Source organism: Asparagus officinalis, chromosome 6, assembly GCF_001876935.1.
Source record: "Asparagus officinalis chromosome 6, Aspof.V1, whole genome shotgun sequence".
Lineage (NCBI taxonomy): Eukaryota > Viridiplantae > Streptophyta > Magnoliopsida > Asparagales > Asparagaceae > Asparagus > Asparagus officinalis.
Window position 1 is genome coordinate 5,754,690 of NC_033799.1, and position 7,099 is coordinate 5,761,788.

The following is a 7,099-nucleotide window of genomic DNA, read 5'->3' on the forward strand; positions in this document are numbered from 1 at the left end:
TGGTAGAGGGAGAGGCAGAGGAAATCATCCATCAGTTCCAGTTGGATATGGATTATGGCATGGAGATCGTGGAGAAGTTGCATGGAAAGACCCAAAACAAATTGGCTCATCACAAAATGGCTCTCAAGTCATAGAGTGATCATAGCATAGCATGGTTATATTTCTTTTTGGGGATTTTTTTTTTCAGGAAACAATGGAAACTGTGTTTCGAATGCTCCTGGTTATGTCTTTTTGGTTTTAATTTTGTAAAAACTGTGTTGTGGGGCTCAGGTTGAAGTCATGGACATGTTGAAATTTTCATTTTCAACAGTAATATGGTTTTGAAAGTGATGTTATGGCTTATATTATGTGCAATACATGTTTCATATAATATGCGTTTGAATTTGATGTTATGGTGCATATATATATGCCCAGATTTCATGAATGTAAGCTCATAATAATAAACATAATTCCTTCAAAACAGGTATTGTGCATATATGCTCAGATTTTAAGTCCAGATTTTGTGTATGAATCTTAGTGCATATAATCCACATTGTGCATATTGCACATCGCTGAAACTTACACATAATCTCACATATTGTACACAATCTATCATAACATTTTGTAAAATAAGAAAAAGTCTCGATATTCATTAATATCACAAAATAAAGATACATTCATCGAATTACATCTAATTCACTATTAGGTAAGGGTGGCACTAGGGGCACACCCCCAACCACAACCTCAACCACACCCCCTCTCTCATTTGCTACAGTGCACCGGCCCCCACATGAGATTTTAAAAATTTAAAATCCTATATGGGGGCGAAGAGGAGAGTGAGGAGGGGGAAAATGTAATTTCCCATTTGTTTGGGGGGTGGGTTGGGGAAAAGAGGACGAGGGTGGGGGAGTGGGAGTGAGAGCGAGATGGGATGGGAAGAGGAGAGTGAGGAGGGGGAAAATGTAATTTCCCATTTGTTTGGGGGGTGGGTTGGGGAAAAGAGGACGAGGGTGGGGGAGTGGGAGTGAGAGCGAGATGGGATGGGTATATATGGGGAGGGGGGTTTGGATTTGTCGGAAAAGAGACGGATGGTGGGAACACTTTTTGTAATTTTTGTTTGTTTGTATGCCTCTTGTGCATATAAGCCTTCGGTTTTTTGTTTTTACATGTTTAAATATTATTATTTACAAATCTCAGTCGAAAATCATGTGGATAATCCCCAATCCCACATTTTCATCATTACTGGATAATGTAAATTAGAAAACTATTTTGTTAAAATACGATTAAATATAATTGCGGACAAATTTTTAAAACCGACCTCTTTGGGTTTTTAATTGCAAAAAACGACTCATTTTAATCTTATTTATAAAAACCGACCCAGTTGGTTGAAACTGGGTCGGTTTTTGAAAATTTTTTTCCCAAACTTCACGGGAGTTCAACTCCCGTGAAGTTTTGTTATGAGAAAAACTTCACGGGAGTTCAACTCCCTTGAAGTTTCCCAAAAAAATTTAAAAAAACCGACCTGTTTTCAGCCCCTGGCTGAAAACAGGTCGGTTTTTGTAAATATTTTCAAAACCGATCGTTTTTTGCAATTAAAAACCCAAAGAGGTCGGTTTTGAAAATTTGTCCATATAATTGCACTAACATATTTTCTTCATCCTTCTTCTTTTCCTTTTTTGCCCCCCTTTCCTTATTAAAGAAGCTGTCATGATGACTATTGTTCATAACTTCTTATCCAAGTAAAGATAAATCTATTTTATGTAGGATTTTGATTGAAAGAGAAACACAAATCACATAGCTCCAGTACAATTCTCATCAATTTTGATTGAAAAAAGAAATGATAAATAAAGATTTAATCTTCTTGTATATTTTAAGCGACTTTATTTGATTTAGGATATAGTAAACATCAAAATTTAGAAGGTGGGTTTTAAAATATAAAAATGTCACTAAATACAAATATTAAAAAAAATCTAATTTTGATTTAGTTTCTTTTGTATTTTACATGAGAATGAGCTGTTAGTTGTTACCAACTTTCTTTTTTCAGTCAAGGGAGCAGTGCATGCCAGGCAAAAAGAGCAGATGGTGAATAATATTAATATATGCTCATCTACAGTGTCCAGTAGAATCTCCCTGCGCTCTACATTCCACCGAATTCTGATCTTTGACTGCATTAGCTAAAAGCTTTTTCTGAGAATTCTCTTCCTATTATTGTGTCCACAAATGTGAAATGTCTACTTAGGGCTTGCTTGGTTATTTTCTTTGAAAAAGGAACTATTCCCAGAAACGTATTTTCTTGTGTTTCTAGAAAATGATTTTTTTTTTGTTTACTTCAGCCTTAAAATCTGGAGAGAAATAGTTTGACATAGAATTCGATGTTTGATTGGTAATAAAAAAAATAGAAAACTAGAGTGAAGAAAGCTAAATAGCGGCTCTACATCTAACCTGCTTGTTTCAAGCTAAAAACTCCAAACCGCGAAAATCTCCCCTAACACACTAAGAAAATGCTTACTTTTCCCCGATAGCTTTCCTATTAATTAGTTTGGTTGTGCTTGGAAAGTAATGTTTGAGTTTCTTGATACATCATCATTCGTCATGATTTTGAGGAAACCCCATTTCGAGCTTTTAGCTCAGAAATGTATGGAACAGTATTATTCAGGCAATAAAAATTGAGTAGAGAGTATTGTTTGACTTTCTTCGCTTGTGGTTTCATATTTTTTCAGTTACCAACCAAACATGGATTCTATAACAAACAAGTTCTCTCCATATTCTAAGGGTGAAACAAACAAAGAATATCATTTTCTAGGAAACACTCATGGAAATGCATTTCTAGGCCTGAAAATGCTTTCCTACTATTTCAAGAAAATAATTAAACAACCCCTTACAATTGCCTAAATAATAGTTTTCACCCAATTCGGAGCTTTGGTTTCATTATGATGTTTCGTGACGTATCAAGAAACCCAAATGCCTCTTTCTAAACTTGGCCAAACTAAAGAATAAGAAAACTTTTTGAGAAATCTGTGCATTTTATCGGTGTGAAAGGTGGGTTTCCATGGGTTTTGGAGTTTCCAGCTTGAAACAAATAGCCCCTAAGCTAATTATTGATATTTGCTATAAATTTTCTTTAGTGTGCTAGGTATTTTGTATATATCTCACATTTATCAATTCCTGTATAATAATAACAAATATCGATATATATATATATATATAGAATACAGTTCGAAAAGAAAAACCAATATAAAGATCAGTAAATTAAACACAATTACATGTCACATGTGAGGAAAGACGTACGGATAAGGCTCAAAAATATGAGTAGTGATAACTATACAAACATGGATATATCCACAAATATCTACATCTATTTGCATCACATAACTCCTGAGAATAAAATTTTGAGAATAAAATTTAGTGAATGGAAGATTGAGCATGTGACTAGTCAAATTGTTTAATCCTGAGGGAGCATGAGATTATAACTCGAACGTGTGTGCATTCAATGAGGCAGCTAAATTTGGCTGAGAGAGAGGAGGACAATGTGGCAGTTGGTTTGCGCGGCAACAATGTTTTGTCGCGCGCCTTTGCGGAAGCCTTGCACGAACTCACAACGAACCTGTGATCACTAGTCGAAGAAAGCCAAACTCTTGCACAAATCCAACCAATAACGCCAAATCAATCCAAACACAGAGATATACGTGGTTCGGCAATTTGCCTACGTCCACGGGGAGAGGATGGGGAGATTTCACTAAATCAAGGAGAGTACAAAGGGTTACAATCACACAAATTCTCTCAAACTAACCCTCAACCAAAGATCTCACCTTGCTCACAATATCTCCCTCTCACAATGCTCAAAAGATTCCTCAATCTCTGATATTTAACTCTCTCAAATCGTTTCCCTATTTATACCAAAACAAAACCCCAATTAGACTGCAAATAGGAAACCTGCGTATGCAAAAAACCCGCTATAAGTCGACTTAACAGAGGATGTAAGTCGACTTAGCAGAGGTGAAAACAGCAACAGGAGAGGACTTCGTAAGTCGACTTATCAGACATTATAAGTCGACTTGGCAGAGGCAAAAACCACAACTCCGCTGCAGATCGTAAGTCGACTCATGCACACTGGCAAGTCGACTTACCATAAGTCGACTTAGCCTTGTGCATGAGTCGACTTATGCCAGTTTTTCTGGTTTTTCTGATTTTTCCACAATTCTCCACCTCGGCGAATTTTGCCAAAAATGAGCCGACACCAAACCAAGAGCATCAATGTGTCGTCTCTCCAAATACGACTGCACCACCATGGTTGCCTACGTACCCCCTCTCCCAAGGGATCAAGCCGCCCGTAGTTCATCCAAATGGCCGCCAACGGCCTCAACAATCACAAATATTCAACAAGTTTCTGCAATGATCAAACTTGTTGCTTGGAACCACCTTCGTGAGCATATCCGCCGGATTATCCTTCGTATGGACCTTCACAATCTCCACATCGCCATCTTCAAGAACATCTCGAACGAAGTGATAACGAACGTCAATGTGCTTCGTCCTCGCATGAAAAACCTGATTCTTCGCCAAATAGATAGCACTCATGCTATCACAATGAATAGTGACGGACCTCTGCGATATACCAAGTTCCTCCAAAAGTCCTCGAAGCCAAATAGCCTCCTTCACAGCCTCCGTAACTGCCATATACTCTGCCTCCGTCGTAGACAAAGCCACCGTCGACTGTAAGGTGCATCTCCAACACACCGGCGCACGGGTCAAAGTGAACACATACCCCGTCGTAGACCGGCGCTTATCCAAATCCCCGGCATAATCCGAATCAACATAGCCAATGCATAGCTGCCCACCTATAGTGTCCCGCTCATAAACCAAACCAACATTGAGCGTACCTAAAATGTACCTCAAAATCCATCTCACGGCATCCCAATGACCCACTCCTGGATCGTGCATGTATCTCGACACCATGCTCACTGCCTGAGACAAATCCGGCCTCGTACATCCCATCGCGTACATCAAGCTCCCAACTGCGCTCGCATATGGAGTCTTCGACATCAACTCACGGTCTTCAACTGACTTCGGTGAAAGGTCAGCTGAAAGCTTCAAATGGGCTCCCAACGGTACACTAACTGGCTTCGTATCCATGCTAACATGGAATCGCTGTAGAACCTTCTTCAAATAAGCCACCTGTGTCAAACAAATCCTGCCCTTCTTCTTGTCTCTGCCGATCTCCATCCCTAAAATGCGCTTCGCCTCGCCCAAGTCCTTCATCTCAAACTCATTCGAAAGCTGAACTTTCAACTCATCTATAGCTGACCTGGAACTAGAAGCAACCAACATGTCATCGACATAAAGCAACAAATAAATGTACGCACCTCCTCTCAACTTGCGAAAATACACGCAAGGATCAAACTGGCTCCGAGTGTACGAATGACCAAGCATAAAACCATCAAATCGCCTATACCACTGTCGAGGAGACTGCTTCAAACCGTATAGCGATTTCTTTAGCCTGCAAACCAACTTATCTTTCCCTGCAGCTCGGAATCCCAATGGCTGAGTCATATATATTTCTTCATCAAGATCACCATGAAGAAATGCTGTCTTCACATCCAACTGATCTAACTCCAAACCATACTGTGCCACCAAGGCTAGCAAAATCCGAATCGACGAATGCTTCACCACCGGAGAGAAAACCTCATTGTAATCAATACCTTCCTCCTGTGCATAGCCCTTCGCAACCAACCTAGCCTTGAACCTCACTGGAGTGCCCTCAATGCCCTCCTTCTTCGTGTACACCCACTTGCACCCAATCGCCTTCCGCCCCTTTGGAAGCTCTACAAGCTCCCATGTATCGTTCTTGTGAAGAGACTCCATCTCCTCCTGCATAGCCACCTGCCACGAATCAGCCTCCGAACTCTGCTCGGCCTCTCTGAATGTAGTAGGCACCATCTCATCGATACTCTCCACCGGAAGTGCATATGCAACTGTGTCGGCATACCGTGCTGGCACCCGTATGTCTCTCCTCTGTCTCCGTGCCGCAATAGAATCCTGAACCTGAGCCGTCGGTCCCTGATCCTGCTCATGAGTACCCGTATCCTCCGCATCACCGTCGTGCTCGCCTGGCGTCACCTCAGTCGGCACTCTCATGGATACTGCACTATCTGGACTCTGTGGAGCTGCATCAATCTCCACCACCTGCGAAATCTCCTCTGTCGGGTTGCTCTCCACCTGATGAGAGCTGGGAAGCTTCAAGATAGAAGCCTCATCGAATGTGACGTCCCTACTCAGCACAATCTTCTTATCAACTGGATCCCAAAGCTTGTATCCCTTGACACCACGCTTGAATCCTACAAATATGGCCTTCCTAGCTCGAGGTTCCAACTTATCAGTTCTAACATGATAATATGCAGGGCAACCAAATACCTTAAGCTGGTCATAGTCATGTGCTGTCTCTCCCGACCACATCTCCATAGGGGTCTTCCCCTCAATCGCAGATGAAGGCAGCCTGTTAATGAGGTGGCTCGCATAAGAAAGTGCCTCAGCCCAAAAGATCTTCTCCAAACCACTATGCGCCAATAAACATCGAATCTTCTCCAGCAAAGACCGATTCAATCTCTCCGCCACCCCATTCTGCTGCGGTGTATGACTAACTGTGAAGTGCCTCTCTATGCCCTCGTCTCGACATAGCTGCAGAAAGGGGTCTGAGGTATACTCGCCGCCGTTGTCGGATCGCAACGTCTTGATCTTTCTCCCAGTCTGCAGTTCCAATCTCTTCTTCCACTCCACAAACAAATCTAGGACTTCACTCTTATGCTTCATGGTGTACACCCAACATCGCCTAGAATAGTCATCAACGAACGTGACGAACCAATGTCGACCACCAAGTGATGCCGTCTTAGTGGGACCCCAAACATCTGTGTGCACGTAGTCCAAGATGCCCCTCGTCCTATGAATGGCCGTCCCGAACTTCACCTTCGTCTTCTTGCCAAGTACACAGTGCTCACAGAATTCTACTTTACCACTCTTGGCTCCCTTCAAAAGCCCCTGCTTGCACAATGCCTGCAGTGACTTTTCACCTGTATGCCCTAGCCTGTAGTGCCAAAGTCTGCTCATGTCCGCCTCTGAAATCGCCGAA